This window comes from Mesocricetus auratus, unplaced genomic scaffold (assembly GCF_017639785.1).
Source record: "Mesocricetus auratus isolate SY011 unplaced genomic scaffold, BCM_Maur_2.0 Super-Scaffold_100691, whole genome shotgun sequence".
Taxonomy (NCBI): domain Eukaryota; kingdom Metazoa; phylum Chordata; class Mammalia; order Rodentia; family Cricetidae; genus Mesocricetus; species Mesocricetus auratus.
Genome location: NW_024429267.1, coordinates 18706736 through 18729422, shown reverse-complemented (window position 1 = coordinate 18729422; position 22687 = coordinate 18706736).

Sequence of the window (22687 nt, the reverse complement as noted above, 5' to 3'; positions counted from 1 at the left end):
ACAAAGGAAAAAATGACTAAGAAATATCTCAGAAGTGTTCAGAATCCCTAGCATTAGCGAAACATCAAAACAAATGTGAGATTCCATTTTATCCCATTAAGAATGGCAAAGATCAGGAAAACTGGCAATAAATGCTGGAAGAGATAGAGGGAAAGGAAGCCTCATTCATTCTTGGTGGGATTGCAAACTGGTCCAGTCACTCTGGAACTCAGTATGGAAAACCCTTAAAAAGTGAAAACAATAAACTTATCATATGGCCCTGCTATGCCACTCCTTTGCATAGTCCCAACGGACCCCATATCCTACTCCACAGATACTTACTTGCTCAGGCATTTTCAATGCTGTTGTTTTCACAAATTCTAGGTTATAGAAGCAACTTAAATGACCTTCAAATGATGGATGGATAATGAAAATGTAGCACTTATACATTATGAAATACTACTAGATGTATAGGAACACGAAGTCATGAACTTCACAGGCAGATGGATGGAATTAGCAAAGATCATAAGGAATAAGGTAACCAAGACACAGAACAACAAATGTTGCATGTTCTCTTTCATTTGATGCTCCACCCAAAACTTCAGATATGAGTACATATCTTGACTCAACTTCAGATATCAGGAAAGTAAAAAGAGACCATTGCCATGGTGAGGGGTTGGGGAGCAATAGAGGGAGAAGCACATGATAAAAGTGATCAGGTGGGGTACTTGGAAAACTCTTGGTGAGGTTAATTTTGTTTGAAGAGGGAGACAAACACAGAAGGAGGCAAGGGGATAAAATAGTAAAACAGATGTCTGGAAAAGACATAGGAATCATACACACATTCTATTAACTCTGTGCCTGAAAATGACTACTATACATGAAAGTTGCTGTACAAACACACATATATAGTATAAACAAAAAATTTCCCATGGGCTGACAATGCTCTCTCCAAGGGCCAAAGACCATGTAATAAATTGTTAATCTCAACAGCTAGAATAAGACTACTATAATCTGAGCTGAATTTGAAGCAAGCTTGATTTTTTTGGGGGGGTGCACCCAAGAGCTGGAGAGTGACTGCCTCATAAGTCAGAATAAAGAGAAAATCCCTGAATCCACATCTTGGTCCCCTTTTACGGAGAAATATCATGAGTAGTTTTACGGAAGGGAGACACTGGGACAATAAGGAAGCACAGAAAAATCTTTAACAAAAAATCATGTGGTAACCGTATGATTAGGGAGACCTCAGATAGGGCAGGGAGGGTAAGGATATTCTCAAAAACAAATCAAGGCTGGGGAAGGTCAGGTTTCAGGAAGCAGAGCAACTCCACTCTCATGGTAAATAAACACTCATTTTTAAAAATATACCATAATGCCTCAAAACTCCAACACCACACATGAGAAGCCCTCTTTTATCTTGTTGGTCAGGATTGTCCAAGAGACTTCCAAAACATTATAGGCTATTGCTCTTGTCTTTGATTGTCTAACAGAAGTGGAGGGTAAATCCCTATGTCATACCCAAATTCTGAACCACAGAAATCACCAAGAGATCCATTCTGATACAAAAGCAAAGTGTCTTTTATTGTTTAATGAGCTAACCCCATTAACTTGGGCCCTTTGTCCAACAGACATGAGAAGGACCCCGAGAAAGCTCGAGGCAGGGAACTTATTGGGCAGCATAAAAGGGGTGTCTAAGGGCACTCAACAGTCTCAGGATTGGTGTGTTTTCGTGCTTGGATGACCTGTCTTGTATTGATTGGTTAACTGATTGTTATGGCCTATAGGCCCTGCCAGGGCAGTTGCTATTCTCTGCATGTCACTGTTATGCCACTTTTACTGTAATACATGCCCAGAGCCATAAAGCACCCCCAGAGTCTCACCAGCTAACTTCTGATTGGTTCCTTGACAAGAGGAGGGTATCTGACCTCCTAGTGACTAGGGTAGGCCCATCAAGGTTAGACACATGCTGAGTCAGAGACCTACATGTCTTTTCTGTCATGGGTGCTAAGTCAGGGGGCTCGATGAGGGTCTAGTCCCTTCTATGCACTTCCTAGAAGGGCTCAGAGAACCCTGAGCTAGCTGGAACTGACTTGAAATCCTCTCCCCGAGGACTAGCTTTTATCACACCAGAGGGCAGTGCTCAAGCTTATAAAGGAGAGAAGAAGCCAACAGTCCTACCCAGCTATACATGAACCACAGTAGTGATCAGTATGGTGTGATGATCTTAAGAATGCAGTAGTGGCATGCATATCATGGCAGTAACCAACTGCTCTCTAATTGCACTCAAAATGAACTCAACAGGAGGAAATAAAGCCTGAGAATGGAAGACTAGCCAATTACCGAGGACTAGTGAAGTCAGGAATCTTGGAGGAAAACCTACAGCCTCCTCTTTACTATCCCATCACAATGTCTAACTGCATCTTAATATCTGTCCTCATACCCACAAGTAAGTGTAGACCTTGCTACTCATGAAGGAAGCATTTCTTTGAAACAGACAGAGACCACTACAGGAAGCCACAATCAAATACAATTAAGACTTTTTGTGTTCAGTCTCAAAGGACACACCAAAAATGCAATACAACTACCACACCTAAGGCTCGGAGACCATTCTGGAAGAGAGGCCGAAGAGACTGTAAGAACCTGAGAGGGAATCTGTTGTGAGATTGTGTTTCCTAGAAATGCCAGAAGCTTCACCCATTAACTCTTACCCATGTCACTGCCTAAACGTGAGCTGAAAATGGACAACAACAGATGTGCTAAAGTGAACAATGGATAGCTCACAGGGTCTCAGTCCTACACAACTGACTACAGGTAAATAGGAGTACTGAGAGATGGAGAGATTTTTCTTCCCTACAGAAAGGCACACTAATTGATTATCTAATACCAGATGGTCAGTCACGAAAATACATTCACACAAGTAACATTACACAGTCTGTTTAGGTTGCATCTATGAATTTGTGAACACACACACACACACACACACACACACATACACATACAAAAACATGCATGCAGATGTAAAACAAGTTTTTTTTTAAAAGGAAGCCATGGATTTGAAAGAGGGCAAGAGGGGGGCATTGTAGGCTTCTGAGAGAGGACACAGAAGGGGAAAGGATATAATTATAATCTCTTGAAATAAAAAAAACTTTCTTAATTAACAAAACCATTCTGCTTCCTTCCTGCTACTAGGCTATCATTTAGTTCAGATTCTGTGGCAGGGAGTGGTTGCAGAATGAATGTGGAGGTGATTGTGGTCTATGACAGTATTGTAGCAGCAGTGTCCAAGAAAACAACATGAGGGAAAGTATACTCTTTGTTAGGTGATGTCCAACAGTGAGATAATTTAAGTAGAGTTTCCAGCTTCCAGCTACTACAAGAATTTTGAAGATTTAAAAATAGATATAATATGTTCTATGTTACATTCCCAGACATGGAAGGGTTCCTCTGTCACATTCTCAGACTCTGTGGATCCTGCAAGACATATAAAACAGAGAAGGGTGTTTAAGTCTGGTCAAAACTGAAGCATAACCTAATGTTCCACATTCCAAAAGGAAAAAGAAAACCCTTGAAATAAAATCACATCATGTTATATCCTTGCAGACATAGCTGAGGTTAATACAAAAAGTATTAGGTCTGTTTTTTTCCCTCTTTCTCTGAGAATAAAGTATTAGGCAAAGAAGGAAATAGATTTTTAGGAAAGTGGATACATTACTTAGAGTTTATTATTAGAGTGTAGAAATCTTTCTGATAGAATGCTGAAGTGTAGATTATTTGACGTTTTGAATGCAGGCATATTGTGTCAAAGGAAGGGTCAAGTAGTATGTTATACCTCCTAAATAGTGCCCACATGGGGTGTTGAGCATGGTGGCTGGAAACTTGATAGACAGAGTTCTGCCAAAGAGAATGCAAATGTCATTTGGTTTATTTTTAAGTTTCTACTACAACATATGTAAGATTAAAACTGCATAAATAAATCTTTTAGCAATTCACTTTAGAAAACAGTGTTTCATGTTAACTTTTTATGCTGTTAACAGTAAGTATTTTATCCAGCTGCTTATTTTCTTTATTTAACCATTACCTAGGAAAGAGAGTAGTAATCTGAGAAATTACTTTGTTACTAGGAAACCCATGCAGATTACTAAAACATATTTTATTAAAAAGATGTTAGAAATATGTTGTTGAAGAATAGCTATGAACACTTTTTTCACATTCAGAAGCAAGCACAGGACCTCTACCCTCTGTAAGGAACAGAGTTAATCCAACTCCCCCCCCATTTATTTATTTATTTGGGATTTTTGAGACAGGGTTTCCCAATGTAGCTTTGGAGCCTGTCATGGAACTTGCTGTGTAGACCAGGCTGGCCTCAAACTCAGAGATCTAGAGATCTGCCTGTCTCTGCCTCCAGAGTACTGGGATTAAAGGTGTGTGCCACCACCATTTGGCTTCTGTTCCGCGGCTCACTTTAAATGAGATCATTGTGAAAAATGAAGTGTGAAAGCTGTCATACTATCAGAGACTGGCTTTAGCAAACCAGTGGCCCTGAATTTTGCCCATGGATAAAATATCTATATTTTTAAATTTTAATGATTGTTTCATATTTTAGACCAACCTATAACAGTTGATCTAAAAAAATACCATACAGTATTACACAATGAGGTTTTAACATGGCTCTTTTTTGGGGGGAAATTACTAAATTTATTCTGATTTTGTAGTTAAGAGAATTTCTTAACAAATAATACTTTTCATGTTAAATCGTTGCCCCCTTTCTTTATTTTCACACACACAAATACAGACTCACACATGCACATATATTCATGTGCATATAATAATACAACTTCCTGAGCTTGTTTAGTATTGCTTGTGTGTATATACAACTTCAGAGCTGATCACTTTGTTTTGGAAAACCAGTTATGTGTCTTACCTCTAGGAAAGATTAATTCTTCCTCTCTCAGCAATTATTATTTTCCTGACATTCTTTCTCTAAGAGTGGGACCCCTTGGGTGATATCTCCCCCTTCCACATTAGCATATCTACTGATAGTGTCATTGTTCAGACAGCCATACTGTGGAGTTATTATTGTATCTATATCTTCCTCTAATTTTTAGCACTCTCACAACAGACTTTCTTATCCCCTGGTTCTTACAATCTTTTTGTCCCCTCTTTCATGATGTTTTGGAGCAGTGTTGTTGATGTATACACCATATGACTACCTACAATCAGTTAATCTCTGCTTTATGACCAGTTGTAATTTTCTGTAATGTTTTCTTTCTCCTGCAAAGGGAAGCTTCATTGATGAAGGATGAAAGTTACACTTCTCTGTGGGTATAAAGATAAAATTTAGAACTCAGCTAGGAATTATGTAGGTCCAGAGAGTAAAGTGGTGGTAGTGGGCATTTCTATAATATCCATGACTTCATTAGTTGCGGGAAGTTGACTAGGAAGTTGCTAGGTATGATTTTTTTCCTCCTGTTGACTGGATCTTAAGTCTAATTAGACTGTTGTTGGCTACAGTCAAGATATAAGTGCCACTACTGCTTATTTAGAAATGTCTTGCCCTACTGGTCATAGTTATGGTTCATAGATGTCACAGCTGGATAGTACTATTAAATGCCTTCCTTTCTGGGCAGCTTACAGAACACCTTCTGATAATATGAAAGATAGATTGCAGGAACAAGGCTTTCAGGTTAGATTTTGTTGAAATCTTCAGACACCTATGTCCAAAGTGTGTGTGTGTGTATGTGTATGTGTGTGTGTGTGTGTGTATGTGTGTGTGTGTATGTACGTGTGGTGTTTTCAGCAATAGAAACTCACCTTTAACCTCTGAGAGGCAACCAAGGGCAACAACAAGAGCCTATATTGTTTTTGGGGAGTCACTTATACTGCCTTGACCAAGAGCTCTCTGGGAAACATTGATATATATGGGCTAGCAATATATATGAGATGAATACATTTACATACATATGAATATATATATGTATGTGTGTATGTATAAAATAATATGATTCCTTGAGGCTTTATCAAGCATCCTTAGTGTTATTTGTCTGTTCTTTCACTAACTTATTTGTAATGTTTATTTACTTCTCTTGGCATTTAATTTTCTAATTAGCGTTGTTTTTCTGAGTTTCCTTAGGAGTTTGCAGAGAAAACATTTCATGGACTGCACTACATGTTTAATAGCCAGAAATCTAAATGCTGAAACATATGCAGCCTCAAGGATTCTAGACAAAAATTTCTAATTCCATTATACTGTAAAAAAACCCAAGGAGTGATGAGCAAATTGGCAAAGAATGGGCTGGCAAAACCAGCAGAGACAGCTGATCTGAACAGGGGAGAGCTCTTGGACCCCAGAGTGACAGTGGGGAGGCCAGCATGGGACTGATCTGGACCCCCCAAATGTGAGTGTCAGCGAGAAGGCCTGGGCAACCTATGGGGCCCTGAGCTGTGGATCAGTGTCTATCTCTGGAATACAAACAGTCATCGTGTGCCTATAACACAAAGAGGGATGCTCTCTCAGCCTGGACTCTTAGGGGAGTGCCTGGACCCTACCCAGAGTGAAATGACAGATTCTAGATATCCCCTATGGGGAAGGATTTGGCAATAGGGTGGGAGGGTGGGTGGGAAGGGGAGTGCGGGGGGAGGGGAGGGAGAGAGAACTGGGATTGACATGTAAAACAAGCTATTTAAAATTAAAATAGAAAATGATAAAAAAAACCCATGTTTTTGAACAGGTCCTCACCAGCATTCCCAATGTCATGTCCTACTTGCAGCTTGCCACCCTACCCTCAAGAGGCAAGGCTTTGTTCCTCTTCTCGGCATGAATTATAAACTGTCAGGATACAACATGATTTTACAAGATTGGAAAAAAGACATGACATTTTCTGCTTGTAAGACACTAGTTCTTAGATGCTACACATACCACATTACCAAGTTACCTACGAATACCAAGAAAAGACTGGCTTGCAGACTCAGATCCATGGTTCTGAGTTCTCAGCAGCATCTCAATCATCCTTGTATACATACCCTTAAAGGTAAGTTCTCCGGACCAGATTTGTTTGAAGATCATACCATTTGAAATCAGTCATGAACAAAAGAACAATTTTCATTGTTAGAAGCCAATTGGGGAAGCTTCTTACATAGAGTGTAAGAACAATAAACGCCCCGTTGGTAAAGAACTTCTTATCCAATTTTTTCCTGAATTCCTGATTCACAGAAACTGGGAAAAAAATGAAATGATTGTTGTTCTTTTTAGCCACTATTTCTTGGCATAATTGCTGACATACCGGTAGATGACCAGAACATCTGCACGCAATTTTCAAACACCAAAAAGAAGCAAAAATTATGAGCTCATAAAAAGTGGAAAGGCAGTGGTTTGAAAACCATTTATACGGGAGATGAGCGTCTCTGTGGTCATGGGTTCTGAGGCCCCAACTTCTCTCTCTCCCTAATGATAGAGGTGTTCAGATACATCTTAGGAGCACAGAGAAAGGGAGGCAGACTCTTCTCTGCCGAGTTTGCCTTTGCCTGCTGTTTGTAAGGCTCTTCCAGCTGGCAAGATGATGAATCCAGCTTTCGAAGTGTGTGCTGTGGCCGTGACTAGACAGACAGCGGTGAACGCTGTTAGAACAGACACTCAAAGCACCAGTAGCCTAGTTCCTGGTGTCTGTGATTTTTGAGATCCAAATAAACTTTAAGAAACTTTTTTTTTGGAGGGGGGTTTAACCTTCATTAAAAATTGTCAAATGATGATTTTTTAAAAATTTATTCTAAAACTTACTGCTGAGGAAGACTAGACAAAGTTACTTCCTTCTCTTTATCGCTCTGTTCTACGTAGTACAATATTCTCTGTGCATGGGTAAATCTTGCTAATTCTTACAACTGTTTCTTTATTTGAGCAATGTGGAAGATGAGGCAGCATGACACGGTCTAGCACAGCAGTGTGTTGGATAGCTCGAATTCTGAATAACGACGTGTGTCCTTTGTGCACAGTGGCCCCTGTGCTTTATCTTCCTCTTTCCAACATATCTCTTGAATATTTCTCACATCTGTAATTTTTTGTTTGCATATGTTTCATCACCACATATACAGAAGACAAGATGTATTTCTTTTGCCTTGAAGCTTGTACTGCTCTTTTTCTATGGCGAAGGCTCTGCTAATGTTAGGCTCCACTCACCATATGAAAGTTGTAGCTCATCGTTAGGATTTTGCATGAGACAGGGAGGCAGACCTGTCTCTTCTGTTCCCTCCTTTGGGAGGGAGGAGAGAGCTCTGGCTCCTTGGTGATTTGAGCTTCGCAGGCTGTCTTCTAAGATGACGTTCTGGAAGGTCCTGTTGGAAAAGCCTTTTATCTTTGCTTGAGAGATGTTTTAAAATACAAAATCGACATTTGCAAACAATCTGTGTACCCTTCATACATGACTGCTCAGTATTATTTTCTGTAGATTCTTGCTTTTGTACGATAAAATTTTCTTCAAAAACTACAAAATACTGTTGACTCTTCACTGGTGTTGTTTACATGTCATTTAGTTTTTTGGTTTTTTTTTTGCCTCAAATACTGTTTTGACTTTCAGTCTTTAGGATAAAAATATTTTTTAAAGGCATGAGAATAAGAGAGGGCTTTTGGGAAGAAGGGGTTAGGCAGGAGGGAGTGGGACAAGAGGCAATGAGGGGGTGGATATGACCACAGTACACTATATATGTATATGAAACTGCCAAAGAATAGATAAAACATTTTTAAAACCTAATGGGCTATTTGGCTTATTTATGCTATTTAAAATATGGATAAACTAGATCATATATGTTATTATGTAGCTTTAATTCGGGTTTTCTTTCTCTTTGGTTATATGGATTGAACCCCAGGTCTTGTGACTGCTGAGTACATTCTACCTGTGTCCTACATCAACCCTAACCCCGTTTAGAAATAACCATTGCTGCCATGCTATCTCATATGGTTGTGAGCCTAACGTTTAACGGCTTGAGCCATCTCTCTAGCCCTCTGCCATGCTATCTCAGTGTAGGCTTGAGAGTCACAAAACTCTGTAAGTTCAACCATGGAATAGTAAACTTTAGTATTTGACAAAGAAAACCCTGGTCTGTAGCCTGGAGTTTGCATACAGGAAAAACATCTCCATTTGATCCCCCAGTTAGAACGGAGAACAATGTTAACCCCTTTATTTATTCTCATTATTGCTATTGTTGTTGCCAAAGTTACAGTGTCCTACTATGTAGCCCACAATGGCTTGGAATTCACAGTGCCTCTACCTCAGCCTCCTGAGTACTGAGATTACAGGTGTGACCAATCACACTTAGTTTTAGTGCCTTTAACAAATGAAAAAAATGGGATCAGTGTCTATCCCTGGTATACAAACTGTCTTCATGTGCCTATACCACAAAGAGAGATGCTCTCTCAGCCTGGACTCTTAGGGGAGTGCCTTGACCCTACCAAGAGTAAAATGACAGACTCTAGATATCCCCTATGTGGAAGGATTTGGCAATAGGGTGGGAGGGAGGGGGGAAGGGGAGTGCGGGAAGAGGGGAGGGAGAGGGAACTGGGATTGACATGTAAAACAAGCTATTTAAAATTAAAATAAAAAATGTTAAAAAAAAGAATAAGTGGAATGTCTTTTGAATTCAGAAAGGAATGAAAATACTTAAAAATAAAACTTAAAATATATATAATAGAATGATTTGTTTTCATAATATGTTTAAAAATGAACCGTATTTGGAAATTACTGAAAGTCAATATAAAGTACTATAAGAACAAAGGAGAGAATGGAGATATGATTTATGGTTAAGAACATGTACTGCTCTTAGAGAGGACAAGGGTTTAGTTCCTAGCACCCACACGAGGTGGTTCACATTTGCCTGTAACTTCAGTTCCAGGATATTTGACTCCCTCTTCTGACCTTTGAGGTTACCAGTCAACTTGTAGTGCCCATAAATACACTCAGGCCCCCAAACATACACATAAGATAAATAAAATAAAGCTATATAAAGCTTGAACACTTAAAATATTTGCTTTATGTATGTACACATATAATACTTGTATACATACATGTGACATATATGTGTGTATGCTTCTACAGTAGTAGAATTCCACGTGTGATTTTCAAGGGCCTTTAGTCTTATTTATCCCTCCAGTAGTTCCTTTTCTATCCTTCCTTAGCTCACCAAACCATTTTAGCCCTTCATATTTTATTGTTCCCTGATACTTTTTATACCAGTCTATTATAACTATTCTTTTGAAAGACCCTAATGACTTAGACTTATCATTATAGCCATAGACCAATGCATCTCTTAAAACCCTCATCTGTGGAGCTTCTACTTGTAGTAGGTGGTGATATAACACAGTAATCCATAACTGGACAAAGTACAGAGAAGAAGAGACTAAAGTATGCTCAGCTCCAAATGGAACATATTTACCACACCCTCTCTCCAGGCTGAGCGATCATTGCAGAAGAAGTGTTAGTAAGAGAGCAAAAGCCGATGGTTACATCGAAACATATGGGTAGAGCAGGCCAGTTGCGCCTATGAACTCCCAGTTACATGAATGTGACAATATCCTTGTAACAACATCCATGTAACTGGAACAAGCCTAAGACAGACTAGCTCCTAGTATGGGGAAGGACATCAACTTAAGCTGAGGATCTATTGGCAATTGTGAACTTATGGAAGATCAAAAGAACATTTTCTCTAGGAGTGACCCCCCCCCCCAAGAAGCTGACTATGCTTCGGTGGAAAACCACACATCCAATAATATCCCATAAGATATTGTTCTGAAGGTTTTAAAAATAGGACATAGAGTTGGTTGAGTAGGGAAGTGGGGACTGGTCTTTGAAGGATAGGAGAGGGGATGAATATGACCAAAACATATCGTACATAACTTGAGTCTCTCAAAGAACTCATAAAAATAATGTTCCTGGAGAGAAAAAAATTTAAAAAGAGCAAAATAAAATATATTAATTTCAAAATTAACAAACACGACAAAGGCAAGTTTGCAAGTGGGATAGGCCACATTTCATACCAAGTGCTGGATTCACATCATACCATTTTTTTCCTGTTTTTGATCTTTCTTTTACTTCTTTGCAAGGCAAATCTTTCCACAGAACACCACCTATTGCTGCCAATGTTTTTCAACTTTTATACATTATCACTCAAGATACCAGTAAGAGAATGACCTCAATTTTCCATTAGAACTGAGTGAAAATACACTAGAAAAAGGATTTAACTTCAGAAAGCACAACACCAAAATCAAACTGGACCAGGGGAACAGGTTACACTGAGCATATAGAAACACTTCTGCATAAATGTTTTAATGAGGAAAAAATGTTTGTTTTCTAAACTATTTTAATTGTGTTTACATATGTAGATGTGTGTCTGCATGTGATTATATGTATGGGTTTTTGTGTGTACAGGCAAGTCAGAAGAGGACATTAGGTCTCCTGGGGCTGCAGAAACAGGCAGTTATGAACTGCCCAACATGAGTGTTAGGACCTGAAGTTGAACCCTCTGCAGAAGCAGAAGGTTCTTAAATGCTGAGCTATCTCTCCAGCTACAAGGCAGTTTTTATAAAAGGGATATCACCCAATCTTTCTTATATACATGTTAATAATTTAATCCATTATATAATTTACAGAAACATATTACAAATACAATACTGTCACTGAAAAAAAGGAAGACTATTTTTGAGTGTAAAGGTTGGAGCCAAGCTGAGTAGAGAGGACTATGGTAGGACCAAGGCTGTCATCTTTAGAAAGGCTTGCTTACAGAATTGACCCCTGGTTGACACAGGTTAATATAGCTTTGGAATGTTTGCTTTGTCACCAAATGGCAGGGATGTTTTGGTATGTTAATGCTGCTTAGTCTAACACTGTCAGTTACTGAGAGCACTTCTTTCTGTTGGGAGTCAACAGTTTTATTTACTGGTGAATGATGTTTATGTGACCATTTGCAGTAAACTACCTGATACATCAGTCTCAAGAAGGCATTCCTGGACTCAATATTTCACATGCTGCTGTATTTTCCCAGGGCGTGTATGTGTTCTCCATGACAGAGGAGCATTTGAAGCCCTTCCCTTTTGCTCTGTTAAACCTCATTCTGTCCCTATGGTGAGGCTGTGCTGTAGTAGGATTATGTTATGAGTCCCACAATTCCTTCTGGTGAATCAGTGGAATGAGTTGATTTAGGACATTCAAAACAGAAACATTTTAGGTTTACTGTATGCCTAGAACTTTCTGTATCATTACCCATCCTTGGACACCATCCTCAAATTATCATTGTGCATGTAGACTAGTATATTTTTTTCATTGCTGTGATAAAACACTAATGCATGTTTGTCAAATAAACATAGCAAACCTGCCTAAAGCATGTAAAAGCTGTCCTCATATTAATAACATTTGTAATCCTCCACATTTTGGTTGTCCTCTTACCACATTAATATTATTGCTGTCCATTTTTCATAGAATTTTTTGAAGTTGCTTTCCCACAGAACTGTTAGAATATCTTGTATATTGATGGCTCTTAAAGATTATTAGTGCTTTACTAGTCTTATTTTTCTCTATGTACTTTGATTGTGTTTGCTATGGAAAACTCATATACCTTTTTATTTGCTTCATACTGTTAACCTCTTCTCAATAGCTGATGAAGGCATGCAGACATTCTAAATTTTTCTGTTTTAAAAGGCTATTTACTCAAATTGTCATCTTCTAATATTCAGCTTCTTTCTGTATTTTGTATACCTATAGTTCTTGTCAAAGTTTCAGATTGCAGTATTTTCTCCCTATTCATCTTGAGTGAATGATTTCCATACCTGACACTTACAGCCGAATGTGATTGCAAGCATATACTTTTTAAACTTTATTGTGTGCATATGTGTGCAGTATAACACATAGTAACAGAGCTTCAGGGTTAGAAGTTGAGGGTCAACATTTTCTTCAGCAGTTAACAGTGTTAATATGATGCCATGGTTAGCTTCAATCTCAGTTTTTGTTAAGTTATGTTTCATTTCTTTGCGGGATTTTTTTCCTAGGTTGACTGAGACTATTATACTAGTGAATGGTGTCAAAAAGCTGTGTCCTTCAGTTTTACTTTTGTCACTTTGCATCTGGGTAATTCAGTGCTTTATTAAAATTCAATTTAATGCTGGCCATGCTATGTGGATTGGTATGTAAAGGGGTTTGTTGCCAAACCTGACAACTCATATTGGATTTACTGAACTTGCATGGAAGGAGAAAATTGATTGCCATAAGGTGTTGCCCCCAAAACAAATAAATGTAATACAAAATTAAAAATAAAGAATCAGTTTGTTTGTGTTTTACTGTCCCATCTTTGGCCTTTTAAACCATCTTTGGTCTGGAATTTTATGTTTATTTTAGGAAATTGTCTTGGTTACTTTTCTATGACTGTGATAAGACAACATGGCCAAGACAACTTATAGGACAAGGAGTTTACTTGGGGCCTACAGTTTCATAGGGTTAGAGTCCATGACAATCTTGGCAGGGAGCATGGAAGCAGGCAGGCAGGCAGGCAGGCAGGTAGGCCTGGCACTGAAATAGTACCTGAGAGTTTATATCCTGATCTCTAAAGAGGAAAGAAGAGGAGAAGAGAGGGAAGGGGAGGGGAGGAAAGGGGAGGGGAAGAGAGGGAGGGGAGGGGAAGAGAGGGGAAGGGAGGAGAGGGAATGGAAGGAGAGGGGAGGGGAGGGTAGGAAAGAGGAGGAGGAAAGGGGAGGAGGGAGGAGGAGAGGAGAGGGGAAAGGGGAGGGGAAGAGAGGGGTGGTGAGAAGAGGAGAGGGGAAGGGAGGGGAGGGGAAGAGAGGGGAGGGGAAGGGAGGGGAGGGGAAGAAAAGGGAGGAGAGGGGAGGAAATGGGAGGAGAGGGGAGGGGACCGGAGAGGAGGGGAGGAAAGGAGAGGGGATGAGAGGAGAGGAGAGGAGAGGAGAGGAGAGGAGAGGAGAGGAGAGGAGAAGAGAGAGGAGAAATAACACGATTCTGTTGAAACATCAGACCCCATCCCCAGTGTGACAGTATCTCCAATAAGATCACACCTCCTAATCTTTCCCAAACAGCTCCACCAACTAAGGACCAAACATTCAAATATATGAGCCTAAGGGGGTATTCTCATCCAAACCATATGGCTAGTCTTTCCCACTTCTACAAAAACCCACCCTCACCTTTTAGTTAACATGGTGGTTTTAATAAAAATATCCCCTTTAGTCCTGTAAGGATTGGCACTATTAGCTATCAGGGGGTATGGCCTTGTGGAAAGTGTGTCATTTAGGGGTGAGATTTGAGTTCTCAGATGCTCAAGCCACACCCAGTGTGGCATTCTCTTCCTGCTGCCTGCTGATCTGATTGTAGAACTGTAAACTCCTTTGCTAGCACCTTGTCTACCTGCCTACCACCATGCTTCCTACCATAATTATAATGGACTAAATCTCTAAAAGGATAAGTCAGCCTCAATTAAATTTTTTTCCTTTATGAGTTGCCACAGTCATGGTGTCTATTCAAAGAACTAGAACAGTGACTAACACAGTTAAGAAGAGCAGAAGAAAAGTGGTACTATGTGAGTTTTTGGTATCTCTTATAACCTCACACTCATTAATGATCTGTGGATAGAATAACCTGTAGATTATTAATATTTCATCCTTTCATCTCTATCTAGTCTCCAAAGCTTGTGCCTAAATATTTAGAGTCATCTGTGGGACATTTCAAAACTTCTTTCTTGGCTTCTCAGATTCTAAGATTTTCCTGCAATTTTAATGAAATTATATTTCTCACATTTTTCAATACATCTTGTGTGAACTGTGATATCTTCTTCAGCTTGAGTATAAGCACAATTCCTGTCTATGTTTTCTTATTTCATTACTTGCTTCTAGTATTGGGACTTCTGTACTATCACATTCATGATTTAGAAAAAGTCCCTACTCATTATTAACAGATTAGAGAAACAGTCTGTTTTGGAGTTGATCCAATCTAAATTAAAGAGTAGTTGAGGGAAACAAAAATGGTTTTGGTCATCACTCAAGTTTCTAGGCTGGGCATAAGCCACACAACCACAGCAAGCAATCATGCATAAAAGTATGACAGATGCATAGTAAGATCAGGAGGGCTTAATTTCCATGTGAAAGAGATCAATCTTCTGTCACAGTAGATTGTCATTTTACTGATCTGTTTATTTAGTCATATTTCATTATTATCTCATTGCTTTTTAAGTGAACTAGAGCTAATGGAAAAATACATTCCAGTGACCATTTTTCTTCTTCTTTTCACACACAAAAAAGAGCTGCAGGCAAAACTAAAATTTGCTGATCTCAGGATTGTGATACTATTTTAGGATAATTTCATCCAGATGCTTAACTTAAAACTTAAAAAGTTTAGGGTGTTTGACGAATGAAACGTTTACCCCTAGAATATTTTAGTATGTTATTTACCTAATAACAAATTTTACTTTCAATTTTAAACCTGTACTTCAAATCTGAATTTTAATAACAGAGATATTTACTAGGCAAATTTACAGCAGGCTGTTTTCTATACATCATCGCACTGCAGACACAGTTGTCTGGAGACACAGTTGTCTGGACAGTGTTCCACATGTCCACTCATGACTGATTTACAACTTCTAATGCAAATACATACAGACTTGTTGCTGCATTTCTTTGGAGATTAGATCTGATATTCTGTACCAACAAAAGATTAAGTACTTAAGAAAAAATAAATCTGTCTTTTAACAGTGTTTCCTGTTAGAGTCTGGAGATGCCAATGATCTTGTCACCAAATATATGTGCAATACATGTTATGGAATTCTGAGGTTGATTTTTTTACAGCTTTGACAATGTTTCCTAATTGCTCCTACTCATAATATTTAAAGTCTTTGCACTTCATATTTTGAGTACATTAGTTCTAGAAGCATGAGATTTGAAAGACTGTAGTGGCTATACAGGAAGAGGGGGTGGTATAGAGAGAGAAAGAGAGATAGAATGGAATTTTGAAAATTATCTTAAAAATCCAGCTGTAAAGAATATTAAGTCACCATTCTTTGTCAAAACTATTGATATAAATTATAGAATATACTTAAAATAAAACTGCAGGTCATCTCATATTTTTGGTTTAAAATACTTCATGAAAAAGTTTGTGTACATATGTATACAATCGTATGCATATTTAGAATATTAATTATAGTAAGTGCATAAATACATAATAATGTATATGCCTATAGAAAACAGTATTGTGTGTGGACTAAGGTGTGGCATTTCCATTCATCAATCATCAAACTCTTTTTAATTTTGATAAAATAATCCTGAGAAGAATACAATATATTTAACTTTAGATCTTCCACATAGTTGGTTCATATAAATATTTATATACATATATGTATTTTTTCTTTATATTTTGGTAGGGATCTGTTTGGTCTTGAAGTTATCTGAAGTTCACTAGCACATTTCACTTCAGTAAAAATTCTTCTTATAATGGCATCTTCTTGTGAATGGTTTGGGAAAATATGTGACCCTATAACTTTAAGAAGTGGAAAATTTCACACCCTAATTTGGAATTTCAGACTTTTTACCCAGACTTAGAATATGACTTACCTATTTTTAGAAAAGAACATTGTGGAATACACATTGAATTTATTAATACTTTTTGGTCAAACTATGAGTAACCTATCCCTGTGCACACCCATCAACCTAATTTCCAGGCATCACAGTCTCATAGATGCTTCCATTTGGATCAGAACTCTGAGGCTGTCCCCAGCACAGCAGCAGCAGATCAGTGAGGAAGAATCCAGGGGAGTTCTGGTGCCTCATCATAACAGAAGATGGGAAATACACATATCACCACAAATGAGGAATGCTAATGAGTTACCAAGCACTGTTGCACAAGCCCGGCAGATAGGAAGAAATGGAGGTCAATTGGAAAAACAGGGGATTGTGTTATGGGACTTTCTTGTGACCTCATTAAGCTTAAATAAGGACCTTTTTGTTAGGTAAAACTCTTAGGGACAATATAGAAAGCATAATTGGCCGCAAACTTTTAGAAGTCTAATTTGTATCTGAATGGATGCTGTAAGATTGTGTAAGAAAAATGAAAATGTAATGTTTCATATACTGCGGGGTTCTCTAGCAGGTAGAGCTGAGGGAGAACCCATCCTACAGGTTACTCCCTTGGGGCTGAGCAGGATGATGAATGCCAATGACCCAGACCTCCCCATCCTAATTACCAAGGAGAAACACACTGAGTCAGAAAACTTGTCAAAGTAGGATCTTGTTTTATTCCAACAGGCAGGAACTTATGTAGGACTGAGATAGGGGATGGGAATGTTAGGATGGGGTAAGGTGATGTAAGGAGGAGAGCCAATAATATTCCACCAACCTGGAAGTTAGCGAGGCAAGGGGGAGTCTTACATAAGGCCTTGCTGAGTCACTCTCATGTGGAGGTTACAGGCCAAAGACAGGTCACCAAACTCTAGCCAGGCTCAGGAGGTAACACTGGGCCTCACGTCCAAGTCTTTTTAGGCTCAACAATATATTAAATATTTTCCTGAACAGTTAGGAGATGAGAGCTCTGTTATTATCTACTTGATGATATAATAAATGACTTATGGGCCATCTTTACTTATCAACAACTTCAACTCTAATATGAATGTACTATGATATGATTTGGGGGCTTCTGAGAGTTAGATAAATTAAATTTGTTCTCAAGTGTTATTCAACTCATGAATGACTGCAAATAGATGTTTTCAGTCTCAAATATTTATCAAATTCTTAAATAATACTATGAAACACATAAAAGGAACTGCCTCTGAACTTGTATCTAGACTTGTTAGAAAATCCCTTTGTAGCTTTGAGCAATTGAAAGGAAAAACATGTGTGCAGCCATTGACGGAAGTATCAACTCAACCTGAATGTGATGAAAATACCTTCATCTAACTGCATGTTATTTTTGGCTTTATGTCATGTTTTTGAAATGGGTGTCTTTTAATTGTGAAGCTCCAGGTACCTATTAAGAGGACAACCATGACATTTGCTAAAACCATTCAACCCTTGTCTATCAACCATGCAATGTACGGTCAGGGATCATCAAGGAAGATGGAACAGAAAGATTGCAAGAAGCAGTGGAATTAGGAATTTACTGTAAGATTTTGTCTTCTAGGAATGTCAGAATTTACACTTAAAAGGTCTCCCCAACACAACTGGACCTATACAAGGTCAACATCAACAGACCTGCTAATATGGATGGCTATTGAGGGTTGGAGAAGCTCATGAGGCTTCAACCCTACACAAAGAACTGCAGGCAACTAAGGAATGCTGGGAGTGGGAGAAATAGTCTTCCCCAGGGAAGAGCACACCAAATGGTTGTCCAGTACCAAATGGCCAACCACTAAAACATATATATACAAGTACTATACAGACTAAGAAGGTTGAATTTATGTTTTTAGAAATATATATCTATGTATACATAAATGTATGTACAATATTACAAAAAAACAAGGTCATGAATTTGAAAGAGGTAAGGTAGGGAAATGGAGGGTTTGAGGAAAGACAGGGAAGGGGAAATGATGTAATTATATGATAATATTAAAAAATGAAAAAATTAACAGAGAAGAGCACACCAAATGGTTGTCCAGTACCAAATGGCCAACCACTAAAACATATATATACAAGTACTATACAGACTAAGAAGGTTGAATTTATGTTTTTAGAAATATATATCTATGTATACATAAATGTATGTACAATATTACAAAAAAACAAGGTCATGAATTTGAAAGAGGTAAGGTAGGGAAATGGAGGGTTTGAGGAAAGACAGGGAAGGGGAAATGATGTAATTATATGATAATATTAAAAAATGAAAAAATTAACAGAGGTCACTGATTAATTTTAGTGTGTGCAAAAATAAGAACAAAATACAACAAACAAAAAAACGCACTTACTGTTATGAATCACCAAAGGCGCTGTGGAGAGAGTTAAAGTCAGTGTGACTGTTAATTGCACATGATATAAGCAAATAAAAGGTGATTCTAAACAATCAAATTCGCATTCCATATCTTCAGATAGGCCTTTCAGAAACATCTTTGACAGGTTCATCAAACTGAAGTAGTTTCTCATGTTGGCCCGACCACACAGAGTGATCTCCATTACTTCTGGTTACTCTTTTATTTTCTGAACATTGTATAATCAAAACACACTGTAACTTCTTTTTTTTTAAATTTTGACATGGGTTCATTTGTGTAGTGTTGGCTGTTCTAGAGTTAGCACTGTAGACAGCCTGGCCTTGAACTCACAGAGAACTGCTTGCCTCTATCTCCCCAGTGCTGGGATTAAAGGCATGAGTCACCATTGCCTGGCTATACTACTACTTCATAAGTCCCAGTATACTTCATTTTCATACTCGGAAAAAAAGAGAAAAAGAAAATAGGCTTGTGTCCAATGGAACAGTGAGAATATCACTATATAAATTCTATAAGACTGTTCTTTGTCATTGTTGGCCATAGCTAACCTGAATATCTAACTTCTCTACCAGTTCTGAAAGTCAGGTATGTATGCAGGAGAAATGTGCCAGCTTGACTAACTGCACTTTTCTCCCTGTTCCCTCACATGTCTTCTGACTTTATTCTTAGTTCCTCATGTAGAATTGCTGTCTGATTGTTCTTTGATGGCTTCCTTGTGGAAATACTGCACTAGTGGATTATCACTGATTCTGCACAATGAACATAGCACCCTGTGTTGTCTCTCCACAAAATAAGTATACCCCCAGAATTCTCTGTCTCTCTGACTCTCTGCCTCGGTGTCTCTGTCGGTCTGTCTGTCTGTCTGCCTTTCTCTCTCTCTCTCTCTCTCTCTCTCTCTCTCTCTCTCTGTATCTCTCTCTCTGTCTCTGTCTCTCTCTCTGTCTCTGTCTCTGTCTCTGTCTCTCTCTCTCTCTCTCTCTCTGTGTGAGTGTTTACAGGGTAGTTTATTTGGCGATCAAAAAACTGATTCTGTGGTTCTTTGTTTTGTGTGTGTGCTTTTGTATGCTCAAGCACATGCATATGCTTTTTGCTTTGTTTTAGCATTTTAAAATTATGTCTCATTCTGGATTGCTGGAATTTTATACCTCTTCTTGGAAAGGCCTATTGCTTCCAAAATGCTAGAAAATATACCCTAAGGCTGTATCTGTCACTTAAGCATATCCTCCAACATTTGTTCTCATGATTAGTGAGTTTTCTGATGGCTATGGGTTGAATCTTGTCCCTATGGTCTCAAGTTCTGAGCACCTAAACCCCAATCCCTCAGAATTCACCTTACTTGCAAATGGGATCTTTTTCAAGTTAAAATGACTTAGTTCGAATGGGCCCCAACACATTATTGGAATATCTGTAAGAAAAGATTAACTTGTAGACAGAGCAGCATGCTAGGAGAGTGCCACACAAATGTAAAAGTAGTAAATAACATTAAACCCAGCACTGACACCTCCATCTCAGAATTGTGACTCAATTTATGAGTTAGGTCTGAGTCATGAGTACATAAGACTCTGTTTTAAAAGCATGGTGGCACACCTCTCATACCAACACTTGAGAGGCTGAGGCAGGAGGAGCTCTGTGAGTTTAAAACAACTTGTACGACATGGTAAATTCATAGTGAGACCCTGTTTCAAAAACAAAACACAAAAACAAAACACACAAAACAATGTCCCCAAAACAAAAAACCAAGAAGCTGACCTTTCTTTCTATGGGTCTCTGTTTAGTTACAATCTTTTTTTTATTATTTAAGTTAGAAATAAGCTTGTTTCGTATGTCAATCCCAGCTCTCTCTCCTTCCCCTCCTCCCCCACCCTCTTCACCAGGTCCCCCAGTCCCCCACTCAATCTCTACTCAGATCCCCAGGGAGAGTGAGGCCTTCCATGGGGGATCTCCAGAGTCTGTCTTTTCATACAGGGCAGGGCCTAGGCCCTCCCCCAAGAGTCCAGGCTGAGAGAGCATCCCTCATTGTGGAATGGACACTCAAAGTCTATTTGTATGCCATGGATAAATACTACCCAATGCCCCATAGACTACTTAGGCTTCCTACTGTGCGGTTGTAAACCCCTACAGATGTCTAAGGGGTTATCACTCTCATATCCCTATATTTAAAAAATAATATTCTTATTAATTCTTTGAGAAGTGCATACAATGGTTTCTATCATATTCATCCCTTCATCTTTTCCAATACCTACTTTCTCCAACTTTATCTTGCCTGCCCACCCTGGTGTCATCCTTCCACCCCTCCCTACTACCCCACTCCCACCACCAAGCCTGATCTGGTGCTTATGGGATCTAAAAAGGTCCAGTCATTAAAGAAAGGTGACTCCCAGAATCCCAGAAGTTAACAAGTGCCAATAGCCCCTCAGATTGTGATAGGATTTCAGGCATATCTCCTGGCTTCCATGCTGGGATTTTGTCTGGCCTATGCTTACACAAGAATTGGACAAGTTGTCCCGGTCACTTTGAGTTTATATGTGCAACTGCCCTGTTGTGTTGAGAAACTGTTTTCTTGAAGAAGAGGCAGAAAGATTCAATACCTATTTAAAACCCACCATTCAATGTCCTTTAAGAAAGTTATGAAGAAGCTTATGTTCATCACTAAACATTTACTGAATGGAAGGAGCTAGATTTTCATTGTGACTTTTGAAGTGATATGTGATGACGTGTCATAGTATGTGATGGTTTTCAAATCATCCTCATTTTTCTTTCACATCTAATCCTTTTTTTCTCATTAAAAATATATCATTTTCCAAGACAGGTCAATTGCTGGGGTGTTTTATGTTGTCATAAGGTAGGTTTTATGAAACATGTTCACAACTTTTTCCTCTGATTTATTTGGAATTTTTCAAATACTGAATGAGTTTAATGACATTCAGATCTTTTATCAGTCAGCAAAACATTTGTTAAAAGAAATCATCCAATTTGGAAGTCAAAAGATTTTCATAGACCCAAATCACTATTACTAGACTGAGCTAAAATAATATGATAATTTTTTTTACTTCAAAACATATCTGTGACAATCTAGTTATGGAAAGATGGAACACAATTTTTTATTAAAATTATTGCTTTTATAAAACATCTGAAATTTGGAACCAAAATCAAATCAATCTTTCTCTCTTGTTCCTGTGGTGATATATTGTTTGTGATTTTTTTTAAAGCTTGGCTGAGGATCCAGAAAAGCAAAGTCAGCCTCAAGCTATCAGGTGATACATCTCAGCAGTCAGAAGCTAGGGGATGGTGGTACATGCCTTTAATCCTAGGATTCAGGATTAAGAGATGGACAGATCGCCCTCTTAGTTCAAGGCCACCCAGCTATGTAAGTGTGAATCAGGCTAAAAGAGAATTATAGCTCACACCTTTCATCCCAGGACTCATGAGAGGTATATATGCCAGTATCAGGAGTCAGTAGAGGCATTCTTTCTCCAGCCATACTAAGGAGAGGCAGCAGTTTGAGACTTGGTGAAAAGCTCATGCTTGGATCAGTCCTTTCAGCCTGAGCTATAGGTGAGAGCTAGTGACTGGCTCCTTTGCTCCCCTGAGCTTCAGCTTGATGTTTAAATCCAAACGTCTCTGGGTCTTTTATTTATTGGTGTTACACGTTCCCTCTTTCTTTCTCCCTTGCTCCCCCCTCTATTTTCCCTTCTTCCTTTCATCATTACTTCCCTCCAAACTTTCTTCCCTCTCCTCCTTTCCCAATAAACCTGCTCTCTATCAA